Source organism: Salmo trutta, chromosome 2 (genome assembly GCF_901001165.1).
Source record: "Salmo trutta chromosome 2, fSalTru1.1, whole genome shotgun sequence".
Taxonomy (NCBI): domain Eukaryota; kingdom Metazoa; phylum Chordata; class Actinopteri; order Salmoniformes; family Salmonidae; genus Salmo; species Salmo trutta.
Genome location: NC_042958.1, coordinates 55,523,496 through 55,540,917, shown reverse-complemented (window position 1 = coordinate 55,540,917; position 17,422 = coordinate 55,523,496).

The following is a 17,422-nucleotide window of genomic DNA, read 5'->3' as shown; positions in this document are numbered from 1 at the left end:
AAATACCTAGGTGTCTGGTTAGACTGTAAACTCTCCTTACATACTCACATTAAGCATCTCCAATCCAAAATTAAATCTAGAATCGGCTTCCTATTTCGCAACAAAGCCCCCTTCACTCATGGTGCCAAACATGTCATTTACAAAATAGCCTCCAACACTCTAATTAAGCAAATTGGATGTAGTCTATCACAGTGCCATCCGTTTTGTCACCAAAGCCCCATATACTACCCACCAATGCGACCTATATGCTCTCGTTGGCTGGACCTCACGACATATTCGTCGCCAAACCACTGGCTCCAGGTCATCTATAAGTCTTTGCTAGGTAAAGCCCCGCCTTATCTCAGCTCACTGGTCACCATAGCAACACCCACCCGTAGCACCCGCTCCAGCAGGTATATCTCACTGGTCAACCCCAAAGCCAACACTTCCTTTGGCCACCTTTCCTTCAAGTTCTCTGCTGCCAATGACTGGAACGAATTGCAAAAATCACTGAAGCTGGAGTCTTATGTCTCCCTCTCTAACTTTAAGCATCACAGCCAATCTGTAAATAGCACACCCAAGTACCTCATCCCCATATTGTTATTTATACTCTTCCTCTTTTGCACCCCAGTATCTCTACTTGCACATTGTCATCTGCACATCTATCACTCCAGTGTTAATGCTAAATTGTAATTATTTCACCTCCATGGCCTATTTATTGCCTTACCTCCCTGCTCTTCTAGATTTGCACACACTGTACATAGATTTTTCTATTGTGTTATTGACTGTACGTTTGTTTATGTGTAACTCTGTGTTGTTGTTTTTGTCACACTGCTTTGCTTTATCTTGGCCAGGTTGCAGTTGTAAATGAGAACTTGTTCTCAACTGGCCGACCTGGTTAAATAAAGGTGAAATGAAAAAATATGAAAAATAAATCTTTATGGTTGGTGTTCAGGCATCCAAAGCCCTCTGAGTAAGATGTGACAGAAACATCCTATGTAGTCTTAGTGCTGCTTTTGATACCATCGATCACCACATTCTTTTGGAGAGATTGGAAACCCAAATTGGTCTACACGGACAAGTTCTGGCCTGGTTTAGATGTTATCTCTTGGAAAGGTATCAGTTTGTCTCTGTGAATCGTCTGTCCTCTGACAAATCAACTGTAAATTTCGGTGTTCCTCAAGGTTCCGTTTTAGGACCACTATTGTTTTCACTATATATTTTACCTGGGGATGTCATTCAAAAACATAATGTTAAATTTCACTGCTATGCGGATGACACACAGCTGTACATTTCAATGAAACATGGTGAAGCCCCAAAACTGCCCTTGCTAGAAGCCTGTGTTTCAGACATAAGGAAGTGGATGGCTGCAAACTTTCTACTTTTTAACTCGGACAAAACAGAGATGCTTGTTATAGGTCCCAAGAAACAAAGAGATCTTCTGTTAAATCTGACAATTAATCTTGATGGTTGTACAGTCGTCTCAAATAAAACTGTGAAGGACCTCGGCGTTACTCTGGACCCTGATCTCTCTTTTGAAGAACATATCAAGACTGTTTCAAGGGCAATTTTTGTTCCATCTACGTAACATTGCAAAAATCAGAAACTTTCTGTCCAAAAATGATGCAGAAATATTAATCCATGCCTTTGTTACTTCTAGGTTGGACTACTGCAATGCTCTACTTTCCGGCTACCCGGATAAAGCACTAAATAAACTTCAGTTAGTGCTAAATACGGCTGGTAGAATCCTGACTACAACCAAAATATTGGATCCTATTACTCCAGTGTTAGCCTCCCTACACTGGCTTCCTGGTAAAACCTCTTATGGACACCAATATCCAATGGTAGCGCCTGGTCGAAACACGAAAAACCTTAAAAATGCTATAATTTCAATTTCTCAAACATATGACTACTTTACACCATTTGAAAGATAAGACTCTCGTTAATCCAACCACATTGTCCGATTTTAAAAAGGCTTTACAGCGAAAGCAAAACATTAGATTATGTCAGGAGAGTACCCTGCCAGAAATAATCACACAGCCATTTTTCAAGCTAGCATATATGTCACAAAAACCAAAACCACAGCTAAATGCAGCACTAACCTTTGATGATCTTCATTAGATGACACTGTTATACAATACATGCATGTTTTCTTCAATCAAGTTCATATTTATATCAAAAAACAGCTTTTTACATTAGCATGTTTTGTTCAGAACTAGCATACCCACCGAAAACTTCCGGTGAATTTACTAAATTACTCACGATTCACAAAATACATAACAATTATTTTAAGAATTATAGATACAGAACTCCTTTATGCAATCGCGGTGTCATATTTTAAAATAGCTTTTCGGTGAAAGCACATTTTGCAATATTCTGAGTAGATAGCCCGGCCATCACGGCTAGCTAATTTGACACCCACCAAGTTTGGCCCTCACCAAACTCAGATTTACTATGAGAAAAATTTGATTACCTTTGCTGTTCTTCGTCAGAATGCACTCCCAGGACTTCTACTTCAACAACAAATGTTGTTTTGGTTCGAAATAATCCATAGTTATATCCAAATAGCTCCGTTTTGTTCGTGCGTTCAAGTCACTATCCAAAGGGTGACGCGCTGGCGCATTTCGTGACAATTTTTTAAAAAATATTCCATTACCGTACTTCGAAGCATGTCAAACGCTGTTTAAAATACATTTTAATGCTATTTTTCTCGTAAAATAGTGATGATATTCCAACCGGGCGACGATGTATTCGTTCAAACACTGAAAGAAAAAAATTGAGTCTTCTCGTGCACGCGCGCCTCAGTGTCATTGTTCCCAGAAGGACCACTCACAAAAACCCCTGCTGTTTTTTGCCCAGAGACTGGAGAGCTCTCATTCCACTTTCTGGCGCCTTCCTAGAGCCAATGAAAGCCTTAGAAAATGTCACGTTACAGCAGAGATGCTGTATTTTTGATAGAGATGCCCTAGAAGGAGAACAAATTGTCAGACAGGGCACTTCCTGTATAGAATCTTCTCAGGTTTTGGCCTGCCATATGAGTTCTGTTATACTCACAGACACCATTCAAACAGTTTTAGAAACTTTAGAGTGCTTTCTATCCAAATCTACTAATTATATGCATATTCTAGTTTCTGGGCAGGAGTAGTAACCAGATTAAATCGGGTACGTTTTTTATCCGGCCGTGAAAATACTGCCCCCTATCCCAAACAGGCAAGGGCTGATTTCAAGGTTTTACTGCTAACCTACAAAGCATTACATGGGCTTGCTCCTACCTATCTTTCCGATTTGGTCCTGCCATACATACCTACACGTATGCTATGGTCACAAGACGCAGGCCTCCTAATTGTCCCTAGAATTTCTAAGCAAACAGCTGGAGGCAGGGCTCTCTCCTATAGAGCTCAATTTTTATGGAATAGTCTGCCTACCCATGTGAGAGATGCAGACTCGGTCTCAACCTTTAAGTCTTTACTGAAGACTCATCTCTTCAGTGGTTCCTATGATTGAGTGTAGTCTGGCCCAGGAGTGAGAAGGTGAACGTAAAGGCTCTGTAGCAACGAACCGCCCTTGCTGTCTCTGCCTGGCCGGTTCCCCTCTCTCCACTGGGATTCTCTGCCTCTAACCCTATTACAGGGGCTGAGTCACTGGCTTAGTGGTGTTCTTCCATGCCGTCCCTAGGTGGGGTGCGTCACTTGAGTGGGTTGAGTCACTGACATGGTCTTCCTGTCTGGGTTGGCGCCCCCCCTTGGGTTGTGCCGTGGCGAGATCTTTGTGGGCTATACTCGGCCTTGTCTCAGGATGGTAAGTTGGTGGTTGAAGATATCCCTCTAGTGGTGTGGGGGCTGTGCTTTGGCAAAGTGGGTGGGGTTATATCCTTCCTGTTTGGCCCTGTCCGGGGGTATCGTCAGATGGGGCCACAGTGTCTCCTGACCCCTCCTGTCTCAGCCTCCAGTATTTATGCTGCAGTAGTTTATGTGTTGGGGGGCTAAGGTCAGTCTGTTATATCTGGAGTATTTCTCCTGTCTTATCCGGTGTCCTGGGTGAATTTAAGTATGCTCTCTCTAATTCTCTCTTTCTCTCTTTCTTTCTTTCTTTCTCTCTCTCGGAGGACCTGAGCCCTAGGACCATGCCTTAGGACTACCTGACATGATAACGCCTTGCTGTACCCAGTCCACCTGGCTGTGCTGCTGCTCCGGTTTCAACTGTTCTGCCTGCGGCTAGGGAACCCTGACCTGTTCACCGGACGTGCTACCTGTCCCAGACCTGCTGTTTTCAACTCTCTAGAGACAGCAGGAGCAGTAGAGATACTCTCAATGATCGGCTATGAAAAGCCAACTGACATTTACTCTTGAGGTTCTGACTTGTTGCACCCTCGACAACTGTGATTATTATTATTTGACCATGCTGGTCATTTATGAACATTTGAACATCTTGGCCATGTTCTGTTATAATCTCCACCTGGCACAGCCAGAAGAGGACTGGCTAGCCCTCATAGCCTGGTTCCTCTTTAGGTTTCTTCCTAGGTTTTGGCCTTTCTAGGGAGTTTTTCCTAGCCACCGTGCTTCTACACCTGCATTGCTTGCTGTTTGGGGTTTTAGGCTGGGTTTCTGTACAGCACTTTGAGGTATCAGCTGATGTAAGAAGGGCTATATAAATACATTTGATTTGATTAGTCTAACTATGATATACTGTACATGGAACTAAGCTGCACTCCTAGATTAACATTTTAAAGTCTTATTATGGTTCCTATTGTCTGAGACTAATCTCGATAATATAGGGGTGAAGGGGCAGACTCTATAAAGGCTTAGCAAGGTGTAGACCTAACACTGTTACACTGTCCAGCTCCCTTCTTTCCATGTCACCATCTCTCTCTTGCACCCACCCCCCCTCCCCCCACACCCCTCTCGCGCTTCACATTTGACAAATTAATCTGCCATTCTTAAAAGTGTTTCCCAATCTTAAAACCAAACATTGGATTCATTTGCTATTCCAGGTGGAATAAGACCTCATAAATCCTTGAAATTTCACCACCACCCCGCCCTCCATTCCCCCCAAAATATCAGAAAAATATCACTTTTCCCCCCAAAAAATCCATCCGTTGCTGTTGGCTCCTCTTTTCAGGCCCTTATTTGACTAATTTACCATTACCAGGAAAACATTATGCCAACCTCTTCCTTACACTTTAATAACTTTAAATTATATCACCTCTCCAAACCTCAGGATTGAGTTTAGGGTTTTGCTTTTCTTTCAAGATGTGAAAATGCACAGGTTGCCTGAGGGTCTTTCCCCACAAATCAGAGGACAAGACTAGAGCAGAAGCTGCCAGAGATTAATTCTCAGGTAATTACAACCAAAACAGCAGAGGAAATAAAGAGATAAAAAACGACTTTGAGAGGTCATTAAGCCCTTATCAGTTACAGTGTGGATTAAGAGCTGTGACAGAAGCTACTGCCTTTCTTTAAAGGTGCACAAAGCAGAAATGGCTCTGCCATTTCCAGGTGGCAACAATTCTGATAGTTAGCCTAATTTCAATCTTATTCTAATATCACCTCTCCATGCCTCTCGGTCCTAGGTTTATTCACCAATCCAAAGAAAGAATAGGCGGGAGCTGGACAGCCCGCCGTGCCGCTTTGTGGACATGTATCTTCTTGTCAGAATATCACTTTCCTTGATCTCTTGTTACCTCACCACAAACAAAGAGAGAGCGGAGAGGGGGGGGGAAGAAGGGAGAGATGGATGGGAGAGAGAGAGGAGAGAGAGAGAGAGAGAGAGAGAGAGAGAGAGAGGGAGAGAGAGAGAGAGAGAGAGAGAGAGAGAGAGAGAGAGAGAGAGAGAGAGAGAGAGAGAGAGAGAGAGAGAGAGAGAGAGAGAGAGAGAGAGAGAGAGAGAGAGAGCAGTTTCAGTTACCCTAGATCTGTTGAGCTGGGTGGTTTTTGTCCTAAACAGTTATAACCAGCCCAACCTTGTATAACTAGAGTCACCGTCCACGTGGAAATCTAATTAAAATAATACAAAATTCCCCTTCTGTTTAATCTAGAGATAACTGTTTGCACGGGTGGCGTCTCAATCCACCACATCCACCGATGTCGGTTGTTTTGCTCTACGATGCCCACAAGCCTTACACAACTTTTGAAGGTAACCCATTACCAGTGAAAAAAATGTATGGCCTTATGGAAGTATTTTAGTGCCAACAAAAAAGGGGTTAAATATGGGGGGGATAATAATCTGGTCTTTCTTATATCTCTCAGACATAGGGCAGGCACTTCAAAACATTCTGTTTTGCCATGCATGAAAATGTTTTCTAATGTGTTTTTATGGGGTATTAGCAGTAATGCCAAATACAATGTTTCATCCAATATTTTAAATACATTTTTTTTTATTGATACTGTTCTTACATGGGTCCTAAAATTCTAAATCAATTAGCTAAATGATTCTTGGAGTGACCATCTTAAAAAAAAAATGCCATATGTTTTTAATTTTTGTATTTATTTTATTTCACCTTTATTTATCCATGTAGGCAAGTTGAGAACAAGTTCTCATTTACAATTGCGACCTGGCCAAGATAAAGCAAAGCAGTTCGACACATACAACAACACAGAGTTACACATGGAGTAAAACAAACATACAGTCAATAATACAGTAGAGAAATAAGTCTATATACAATGTGAGCAAATGAGGTGAGATAAGATGTTACCCCTATGCCCTTAGGGGTTTTTAAGATAAGATCTCCTTGCTACAAATAAATACCCATTTCATTTTTCAACATGACCAACCATGTTACCATCCTCTCAAAAATGTGCTTACCCTACAACTGGACTGATTTCCTGATTATACAAATGGCCTGCATGATTTCACCAAGTCTCCCCATCCACTGCTAATGTACCCCTGGTGTATGTTAGATCTCTTTGAGAGGTAAACACATCATGGTAAAGTGTCGGAGGGAATCACAGAGGTCAGAGCAGTCAGTTCGATGCGCTTATTTGTGAGGAGAAATTGAATTACAGGGTCACATGAGACTTCAACTCTTAAAATGGAACAAGCGAAATACTGATTATTTCCTGGACCCTCTCAACCCCGTCCCTTGTGTTAAGTTCCTAATCCTGAGGTAAAATGTGATCTACCAATGACATAGTAGTTAGATTAGATTGAATGGTTTTCAATTACTAGGAAGTTGACGATGAATAAAAAATACTCACTCTCAGCAGAACTCAGTTTCATTCCTGCTATTGAGCCAAAAGCACAATGGACATTGAAGTCATTGTGTGGCAACAGAAGCTGTAAAGTCAATAGAGTCTAAGGGAGTCTGATGAATGAAAAATAATACAAACGTAGGGAAAAGTCTGCATGTAAAGCTGTGGCTTTTCAGGGCTATCGAGGGAAATGGAACAGTCCATTGACAAGCGTCTTGTGGGGTTTCTGGTGGGATGGGTATGGTACACTGTATGGGTTAGCTCTGCTGTGCTGACAGTCTATTAAAACAGAGTTATAAATTAACTCCCTGTTTGCTTTTTAAAGATGTGAATTTGGTTGCTCTGAGTTTCAGGTCTTTGTCACAGAGGGCCTGTTTTCTGTCCATAAATCTCACAGTTAAGTTTTCTTTTTACATTTTATGAACATGATTATATTGCCCCAGCCAATATAGGATAAAGACCGTTTAATGCACATGTTCAGTTTCTGACTAAATATTTGAGCGCTCTGTTTCCTCGTTAACAAGGCCTACATTTCCACTTCTCAGTTATTTCATCTTTCATCCATTTATTTTGGTAAATATTCCTGGAAATCATTTTGGTTGAAATTGAAATGTAAATGTCAAAGAAATCTGTCAAAGTATTGTTGACCGACTATCCTCCACAACATTAACCAGCTACAATTGACCAAATGATTAAATCCAACAAAATATCTCTCTCCCATTATAGGTCACAGAGATCCTCCCGAGTGGCGCAGGGGTCTTAAGGCACTGCATCTTAATACTAGAGGTGTCACTATAGACACTGGTTTGATTCCAGGTTTTATCACAACTAGCTGTGATTGGGAGTCCCATAGGGCGGTGCATAATTGGCCCTACATTGTCTGGTTTAGGGTTTGGCTGGGGTAGGCCGACATTGTAAATAATAATTTGTTCTTAACTTACTTGCCTTGTTAAATAAAATTGGAGGACGGTGAAGTTCAATCGCTACCTTGAACAAACACACCTTAGGCTTGTCTCGCTAGCTTCCTCTCCCCTCACTGTTGAGAACGTTTGGTTTGTGTTCATTTTGTGGTTGCCCAAATTGGATCCTGACTCTGCCAGGCTTACATTTCCCTGGAGACACTAGGCCTTATCTGCTAGGAGGTTTCTGGAACCCAAACAACAAGGTCTTTCACTTGTGTTTGACTTTCCACAGGCCTGTCACTTCCAGCATAGAAGCAATAAATACATGAATGTATAAGTATCGAAAATAGAAATATATATACCGTAAAAGTAGAAATATATACAGTAAAAGTAGAAATATGTACTGTAAAAGTTGCAGGCTACTACACATACACGACAACAAGTCACTGAGCTCTTTAGTAAGGCCATTCTACTGCCAATGTTGAACTCTGGAGATTGCATGGCTGTGTGTTCGATTTTATGCACCTGTCAGCAACGTGTGTGGCTGAAATAGTCGAAGCCACATATTTGAAGGCGTGTCCACATACTTCTGGCCATGTAGTGTATTGTTCTATGTGGGTGTTTATTTGGATGTAGATCGTGCCATGTGCTGTTTTAGCAGTTATCGCAGTGGCACATTCATTTAGATAAATAATGGTTATTCAGGGCAGGTTACCTAACATAATATACCAACACATTTACTGCCATGCGCAGCATCCAGGGACGGCAGGTAGCCTAGCAGTTAGAGCGTTGGGCTAGTAACCAAAAGGTTGCTGGATCGAATCCCCAAGCTGACAAGGTAAAAAAATATGTAGTTCTACCCCTGAACAAGGCCGTTAACTCACTGTTCCCCTGTAGGCTGTCATTGTAAATAAGAATTTGTTCTTAACTGTCTTGCCTAGTAAAATAAAAATCCAGGACATTTTGTTTAAGATGGAGAGACTGGCAACATGAGGGGAATGTTTAGCCCAGGTAACTAGTTCTGTTTGTTTTTTGTGCAGAACACTGCCTTCAGTGATCGGATTTAACCTAGCTTTCATAGCAGGATATTAAAGGGAAGGTGCGACGCAGGTTCGGCCTCTACATTACTGCCTGGTTATGTACTTTGGATTGCCTCTCATTCCTCCTGGAGGAGGCAAAATCAACTAAACAAATGAGGGCAAATAAATAGCATCTTATTGATTTGGATTAATTACTAACGGCGTCACAGGTAGGAATAATAAACACAATAACAAAGACTTTATTGATGTTTTTACTTTAATCAACCCTGGCTTTCATTTGTACTTTCAATACGCTAGACTACGGTTGTGTGTGTGTGTGTGTGTGTATCCGTGCCTGTACCCGTGTGAGTGCGTGTGCGTGTGCATGTCCGTGCGGGCGTGCACGTGTGTGTAGCCTACATCTTAATCAGAGTTCTCTGCTCAATCTCACAAATACACATTAGTGCTATATTATATGCTTGGCAGAGCGGCCCATTATGGGGTGAAGAAACAAAAACGAGCGATTGTATACAGCAAATACTAACCCATGCGTTCAACCTTTAATTGAGTTGGTTTCTGCCTAATGGTGAAAATGACCATGCAATGAATCACAGAGGGGAGGTTAGATTCTATCTAGAACAGTGGCAATGGTTGGATGGTGATTCATTAAAGGGTGGAGTGACACATTAGAGACATTAACAAATCACTGCAGTGGTGCTGAAGTCTTATGAAGCCACTGCAGTAGCAGTTTTCTCCTCTCCATCGGCTTGAGGTACGGTTAAATAGCTTTATCTTTTACTCTACTGTATAAAGTGTGTGTGTGTGTGCGTGCATGCGTGCGTGCGTGTGTATGCGTACCATACTATAGTGCCACTGTGAGGCCAAGGTAGAGCGCAGGGATCAGAGTTCACTCACTTCCTAAATAAATGATACATCATCAGGTAAGGAAAATCTAATTGAAAGTCTTATTTTCGCGATGATTTTTACACTCTCTGGTTTCGTCACTAGAAGCTAGGCTCAGCTCCAGAAGGAAAGGTTTTTCTGAAAAGGTGCAATCACTCAAGAAACGATGGTGCCCGAAAGATACCACCATTCTTTTCCAAATGCTCTTTTTCTCTCTTTCTCCCTTTCTCTCTTTTTCTCTTGCTCCATCTCTCTCTCTAACTGCTTTTTGCTCTTTTTTCATGTTGTCTCTCTCCTGACCTCCTTTATCTATCGCTCTTTTTGCATGCTCTTGTTCCATCTCTCTTTACCTCTCTCTATATTTATCATAACATTGTCTGTTCTCTCTCTGTCTCTCTCCCACCTTCCCTCCATCTCTTTTTGAACAATGTACAGGGCGAGCGTTTAGATATATGGTGTTTTCATTGGTTTGACTCCCGTCTTGGTTTAGCTTCGTTAAAAGCACGGGGCTATTCATTAACTGAGCGGAAAGAGGTTGGACTGACTGACTGAAACCCCCAACATGATGTCATCCAGAGCAAGGCCCCTGCACTTAAAAGCCCTCTGATGACGGACAAAGACATAATCAAACGACCCCAGAGGAAACCGACACACACCTCACTCCCAACACATGCAGAATACATATACAGTACAGTACATATGAAAGACTGCAGTGCATGCGGTAGACTATACAACACTGAGATGCGGACCGAATATATGTTTATGTCAGACAGGTTGTAACACTTTCTTGCTGGTCGCTTCTGAGGTGCTCGTTCTAATGTATTATACCCCTTGGGAAATAATTTATGAGCGCTCAAGAGAAAGTTCAACGTTGAAAGGTGGAAAAGATGACGAAGGAAAGAAGAGAAACGTAAAAACCCAGAAAGTAGTTGAAATGAAGTTGTTATTTTTTCTTGGTTCAGTTGGCAAATCAATGATTGGTTTTATCAATGTGTTATTTCAGACATTTATCCACTTTTCAGGGTCCAGCCACTGGGCCCAATCCATCTTTCCCAGCTTCCCTAGTTTCCCCAGTCTCCCTATTTTCCCCAGTCCCTCTCCTCACTGACTATACTGTATCTCCAATAAATCCCCCAACCTCTCCTCTCCCTCAGTCAGTGCACCCTATACCTCTTTATTTATCTTACAATTCTCTTCTTCCCTTTTCTCTCTCTCTCTCTCTCTCTCTCTCTCTCTCTCTCTCTCTCTCTCTCTCTCTCTCTCTCTCTCTCTCTCTCTCCCTCTATTCATCTCTCTCTCTCTCTCTCTCTCTCTCTCTCTCTCTCTCTCTCTCTGACTCCATTCATCTCTCTCTTTCTCTCTCTCTCTCTGTCTCTCTGTGTCTCTCTCTCTGTGTCTCTTTGCCTCCATTCATCTCTCTCTCCCTTCCTGTTCTCTCCTTCACCATTATCTCTCATTCCCTCTCATTTCCCCTCTCTCCTTCTTTATCTCCCTCACTCTGTTCACTTTCCCTCCCTCTTTCCCTCTTCCTACCTTCCACTCTCTCTCTGTTCCTATCCTTCTGCTTTCTGGATCCTTCTGGCTGTATGCTACGTGCCTCAGGTCACATAAATTCAGTAAAGGAGGCTAAAAGTGAATGAATAAATGGTCTTGGAAACAGCCAGAGCCAGAGGGCAAAGCAGAAGGTAGCATAGCTTGTCCTGTCTAACCGTTGAAGGGATATTTAGGCACAGTACCTGGCTTGATCAAAACTTTGGGATCCCGGACAAAATGGAACTGCTTTGCTTTGTTAGATGAGGTTGTGTATGAATTGGTATGTCCATGCACATGACTAAGCGTGAGTGTGTGAAAGTTTATGAAAGATTATCAACAATACAGTTTAATAGAACCAGTTTAAACTACTACTGTATATTACAGATCTGTGTCATGGTCCCTGTGTGACTATTGTTCCCGTCACCACGGGAAACCATGCATTTGACAGGGTCAGACCCAGCCATTTCATTTTTTAACACACACACACACCAAACACACACTGCTCCAGACCCATAGGCCCAGGCGGATCGTCCACCCGTAAGTGTGTGATCGTCCAGTGGCGGCTGGGAGGCGGGAGGAGGCCGGAGGTGAGGGGAGTTTAGTGAAGGGCATAATAAGTCCGCAGCGCAGCGGGATGACCCTGAGCGCTGGTTCTATAATAATATTCCCTCTCTGTCAGCAAGGCCGTGTGAAAACAAATTAGCCCCATGATTAATGGATGGGAATAACAGCTTGGAGATTGTCTGAGGAGATGGGACACCCAGTGTGAAACCCCTATAGCCAATCTCCCACACAAATACATACATACACACACACACACCAGACCCCTTCCTGCCCAAACACACAGCACCCCCACCAACACCTTTCCATTCCCCACTCATACCGCCTCAGCTTCAGAGCTGACAGGAGACAGTTTAAGATCAACAGAGCCGCGCTGCAGGCAACCGTCCCTCTGTGTCTGATGTAGAGGCTTCTGTAGTCCGCTGTTGCACTGCTGCTCCCATTGCTGTCAGCTAGTTAGTACGTTTTATTTGATGATATAATGAAACGCATACAGCCGTATTGCGATGAGAGATGACCTCTTAATGAGTGAAGTGCATACTCCTGCCTTTCTCAACCTCTGCAAATGCTCACATGCTCAGTCACTGCTATTGGTATCTACAGTATGTACCTCTCTCAACATAAAGTTGATCTAATGCGCTGAGATAAATGAGCGCTTCAAATAATGTGTGACATTTTACTCAACAAGATCTCTTTCGTACACGTTCCCAAACATAGGTAAAATTATGAATTGATATTGGATAGGCATACCATCTCCATAAATTAAGGTTTCATATGTCTATATACCCACTGTTATAGCCTTCTGTACCCTCTCCCTCACTTCTATATCTACAGTAGCACAGGAAAACTCGTACATATGTAGGATCTTAATTTGAGCCAGTTTGTTATAGAAATAATTATTATGTGAATTATAATTAATGGTCATTTTTGTAGGGGTTGATACAATTTTGGCTAGGGAAAATCAAGTCTGAAATATAAAAGTGGAAATTACAAATGTTAGAAGCCTTTTTAAAACTCAAATACACTACTAATTTACAGAGAAATTCTCAGCAACAAAAGAGAGATCAAATGAAGATCCTACATTTGTAGCTGTCACTAGACTCCATACACAGCTCTCACTACTACGCTAGTGTAAACCTCCAAGTGGGAGGCAGTAAATAAAGACACTGAAATATGAAACAAAATCAAACTATATGAAATGCACACACATGTAACATAAACCAAGTCCTCATGCAGAGAAAGGGGAAGCTTGTATGAGATGGGGGGGGGGTATGACGGTCCAGGCCATTTAAGTCAACAATAATATTTAGAAGGAGAGCTGTGGCATAGGACAGAGGGGTGGCCTGGGGGGGGGGGGGTGCTCGGGGGGGGGCGATGACAGCCATGGACAGCCGGGGTTGACAGATGCAACATGTCTACGACGGCCTACACCAGCCCGTTTTTAGCAGGATGCTATGCATTCCGTTCAAATATACAGTCTTGTTTGTTGCTCCAAGACCAGCCTCTCTCTCTCGACCCCCACTCAGTCTGATGGGATATTTTTCTGCCTATTTTCAGCATCTGTGACAGAAACCCCTGTTTTTGACAAGATCTGAAGCAACGTGGGCCTGTATCTTACCAACTCTTTAGCAGAAAAGAAAGAGCCTGCATAAGGATTTAAGGTTCATCACTGAGTAAGGAAAAGCAAATCACACACAATACATGATTGATGGATATTTTGCATTGGAATGACCTAAAGAAACAGAGAGAAAACTCAGGTATGTTCACAGGAAAGCCGCCACATCCCCTACATCAAGAGGAAAAGGCCCAACGTCTCATACTAAGTAGTCTAGTCTAGCCACCTGAACACTGGAGGTCAGGAGCCAGGTTCCTGGGGTGAGGACATGGCATAATTGACTGCCCTCTCAAGAAAGCCCGCTGTTCCCCGGACCACAAATGGGTAAATGTACAGTATGTTTGCAGAGATTGAATGACAGATCCCCTACACCACTGTTTAGCGAAACCGGAGAGCAGGTGGGACGCGAGACGAATTGAAATAGAATGGCTGATTTGATTAGAATTATTTTTCATTACTATCATTAGTGACAGGATTAGTAGGGGAAGAAGGAAGTGGCGCTGGCGCTGCACAGTGGTTGGCTACAGCCATTATGTACTGTATACATTCAGAGACCACTGTGCTGTGTGCTGGCACCGTTCACAGTATGGGCACGGGCGAATGGGGTATCAATATCAACAGACCATACTTTAATTGAACATATTCATAGCTTTCATCATGGGAGTCAATATTGACCTCCGTCTTGGATGATTGATGGAAGAGTTGAAAATAAAATACACTGTATACGCTCTGAAGTGAAAACTCCTTCTCTTCTATGTGAGGTAACCCCCTTCTGACCTGCCACACCTTCTCCAAACATTTATTCTGCCAATTACTTTTAATGGAGCTGAAATACAATGGTGGAGCGGTGCAGGGAGCAGGAGAAGGCATAAATCACCCACCGCTGTGACCAGGCAGAATGGATGACCTCATCAAGGAAGGAGGCCCTAGTGTATGCTCTGAGCTATGGGAGTGATGCGTGATGGGATATGATTTGGAGCTGGGCAGGTATACTCTACCTGACCACTCTAGCTCCGTGTCAGTCCATGGATTGACAAGCTTCCGAGCATGTCAAGGGTGCCTCGTTAACAGGGTCGGGGTGATGGAGGGCTGGGAGGCGGAGGGAACTGCTAGGTCTCTGTGGTAGTCCTGTGGATGTAACCTAAGCAACATCCAGCAGTTAATGACATTTTATATAACTGTTAAGCAATTATTGAATACATAAAGGCTTTTTTATAACATCCGAGCGCCATGTGCGTCAGGGACTTACTGGGAGTGCGGTGGAGGAAAAATGGCCAACACACAGCCAAAATCTACATTTTCATTTGGCAAAGCAGTCGGAGTTGTGCATAATCCGTGGCGTGCCTCAGGTTTCATATGTGACTAAAGTTTACCCACAGTGGCCCCAGCTACTCTGTTAACAGGCCGATCACTCTCCCGCTGCTGCATTAGGCCCTGTACTGTAACTGTACAGGGCTTATACCTGCTGTTTTTCCCCCTCCTAGAAAGAGTCCATGGAGGAACACTGTCATGTGCTGTGTTGACGGGTTCAAGCTGGCGACAGTCAGTCCTGAAGCAATGTGTTACTCAAGATCACACACACACACACACACACACACACACACACACACACACACACACACACACACACACACACACACACACACACACACACACACACACACACACACCACAGGGGGCTGCGGAGTGGAGAACGGCTCATAATAATGGTCGGAACGAAGCAAATGGAATGGCATCATACACATAGAAACCATGTGTTTGATGTATTTTTTTTTACCATTCCACCTAATTCCGCTTCAGCCGTTACCACGAGCCCGTCCTCCTCAATAAAGGTGCCACCAACCTCCAGTGACACACACACACGAAACAGTAACCCATAGCAAACTTGTTGCAATTTATGCCAGTCACCACACCAGTTGCTATGGCTGAGGGAAAGCACACTGTGAAGTCAAACCAGATTTGAGGAAACACAGGCAGTTAAAAAAACATGACACTTTTTAAATGCCCACATGTCTCTTGTCCTGACTATGCAATAAATCTTCCACACACGGATTTTAAAAAGGTTTTTCTGATGACTCCTGTGTGAATTTTGGTTGGCCATCCTAACATTATTGAATTGTTATTGATCTGGTTAAAAATGTTCTAATAGGTTCCTTTTCTGATATTTATTTCATTTCCACAGACTCCACGAGAGGACGGTAATGATCTACGCAGGACTAATTAGAAATATATAGGTTATACCCAAGAAGCCAACAAAACAGAACAACTTTTTATATATGTTGAAGCCGGTCATTTTCACCTTTAAAAAAATAAACCCTGAGCAATGCTGAATCCCTGTTTACTTCCTGTGTTGCTGACAATTGATGCTAGACGCGGAAAGTGCTTCCAAATCTTCTGTAAATAGCCTGGAGCTGTGAACTAGTGACTCGGTAGATCTTAATGTTAACTGAATCTAGCACTCTGCTACCTGCTATTAAAAGGTTCTCTGTTCAATCAAGAAAGTCAGTAGCAAAGAAAAAAATGCTTCAATAGTGTTCATTTTGATTGAACTCCGAACTTTGAATCAGTTTTGCAGTCAGCGTCTTTGACTAAGATTTGCTGGTGACTCGCAGGAGTTGTGTTTTTATGGAATGTTATTTTTCAATCTAATGATTAATCATCTAAAGTTTATTAGGTAACACATGGGATTTAGGATAATCAAAGTATAATATAACATTGATCAAATCAATGTTCTTTTAATCAGTTCATAAACTTCCTGTAGGCCTGACACAATATTTACCCATATTAATAATACTCAGTATTGTATATAAATCTCTTTACAACACCTGAAGTACATCATTCAACCAAACTATATATAATGTCAATGTTGTATATTGTAAGTGACTGGCTAAGTGACTGTATATTTTACCTTAGTAGTTTTATCGTTTGTGTGTGTGTGTGTGTGTGTGTGTGTGTGTGTGTGTGTGTGTGTGTGTGTGTGTGTGTGTGTGTGTGTGTGTGTGTGTGTGTGTGTGTGTGTGTGCGCGTGCGCTCTAACTTTATTTGTGAAATGATTCTGATGGAACACCAATAGCATTGCTGCGGTCAAGGACGTAGATATTGTGTTGTACTTCACGCATGGCCTGCTCCATACAGAAAGACTCATTCATCTCAGAAAATAAAATTTCATTCAGGTTACCTTTTTAATATTTACATATGAGAGTTATTCTATGGAACAACGTGCGCTATACATGGCAAAAAACAAACCAGAAGAAGGTAACTAAAAATAACTGCCAACCATACAATAATATTTTCACAGTGCACTGTACATGCGCGTAAGCGTGACTTCTGGACAGAAAGGAAAATATACTAAGAAGATTTTTAGAAGTATTTTCTTTAGCTCTCACTCCATTTACCGTGACAATATTGTGTGCACTGGAGTGGAGAAGAAACGAGTGAGTGGGGTATGGAGGGAGGAGAGGGTGCCAAAGAGAAGTAGGTAATAGGAGAAAGGGATAGAAGACAGAGAGGGGTAAGAAGTAGCATGAACATTGGAGGGGAGAACAATTTAGACTGCAATGTGGAGGGAGCAGAGTATGCTAGAGGAGAAATTGAGAACGCTCAGGAGTATAAAGACGGGGGGGGATTGTGGATGTACAGTACATGTAAGGAGATCGTGTTTATATTTGTGTGTAGAACAAGTTAGAACGTTCCAGGGAAAACACATACAGTACAAGTCAAAAG